Here is a 1,597-nt window from a genome sequence, read left to right on the forward strand (position 1 = left end):
ATACCATTGCCCTTATATATCTGATTTTAAAACAATAACTGTTGTAGTGAAACTTAATTTAGTCGGCAATAAATATCTATATAATACATCATTAGATGTATTATATGATTTGAAGGTCATTTAGATAGTCAAAGACGCAGGTAGCCTATTTGACCTCTGTAGGAGTATTTGAGTGATTTTTAAGTCCCAATTAGTCCATATGATATCTGCACTTTTAGACGTTTGACTCGTAAGAGAGTCAACTGTTGGAATTTGAATGCTTAATCTGATTGAAATGTTACAGTTGGAAATTATCGCTCTATAGTGTATGCCATTTTATGTATCAATATTAATTAAAGGTCATTATAGAGTCTTGCATATATCAACTATCATATGGTTTATCTCATAATCAGTTGGGTATACTCTAAGGCCTCAGTCTCGAGCTTTCACCCGTTTTTGTTCGTGTTAGCTTAGCTAGTTTGGTTTTATTGTATATTTAATGTATTTCAGTTTTCTATGGTTGGAGTTTCGATGGAGTGGGAAGGATTTCAGGACTAGATTACAATTAGGCAAATGACTAATTATTTCATCATCTTTGTGAGATTGTATTACTTAGATCAGGTGTATCAAAATCCTACTATGACCTAAGTTGTTCTACTTGTTTATATTCAATTGCTGACAATTCATTTAGTTTTGTGATTTGGGCTGTCGAAATGATTCGTTTGTGTTTAGTTGGACTGGTGCACAAAACAACGTAACTTGTCAGACTAGAGATGCACTGCGCAAAGCCTTCATGAAAATTGTTTGATTAAATGGCTGAATGGAAATACATGTCGCTAGTGTTTGGCTGAAACTATTACTTGGTTGCTTCCTACCGAACCAATTCTGATCAGTATTAGTTTGGCTCGGTATTGATTGTGTACTTGCTTGGTTATTTGCTCAGTTATTTGCTTGGTTCATTACCATCTGCTAGGTACTCTTGTGTTGCTAAGTATTTGCTTCTCGGTAAGTTTGCTCAATCAACTATTTGCTTGGTTTTTTTAAACTAGCCGAAGAGCGAGCATAATCTTCTCGGTGAATTTGAGTTCAAAGTGAAAACTGGGCCAATTTTGCTTAGTATTAATAGGTTGTTATTTTTGTCAAACAACCCCGCCTATTTCTGATCAGAATATTTTGCTCAGCGGTGATACTTGTTAGTTGCTAAAATTGTTTTAATGACCAGGATCTAATGTTAAACGAGAAGCACAACATACCCAAATGAGTGATATACATGCCCATAAATCGAAAGGAAGAGGATCAGCTGAACCGTTCAAAGTTTCAAGATGAGAATGGACTATCTGATGTGGATGTTACAGAATCAGCAAAACTCAAAAAGATTAGAAAGTATCACAGAAACAAAGCAGGTTCAAAAGCTATGCTGGATGTTGAAGTTAATAATGGACTATCTGGTGCAGGATTGGGAAAGCGACCATCTTGCCTTTTGTGTGAAAGCATGTACAGTAGCTAAACGTTGATGGAATAAAAGAGGTTTCAATGTCCAGGTAAAATCTACAGATTGAGAAATAATGCATCCATTTTTGGTCTTAGTTGTAGATGGGGAAGAGCCTATTAACGTTGA

This window comes from Erigeron canadensis, chromosome 1 (genome assembly GCF_010389155.1).
Source record: "Erigeron canadensis isolate Cc75 chromosome 1, C_canadensis_v1, whole genome shotgun sequence".
In the NCBI taxonomy this organism is placed as follows: domain Eukaryota; kingdom Viridiplantae; phylum Streptophyta; class Magnoliopsida; order Asterales; family Asteraceae; genus Erigeron; species Erigeron canadensis.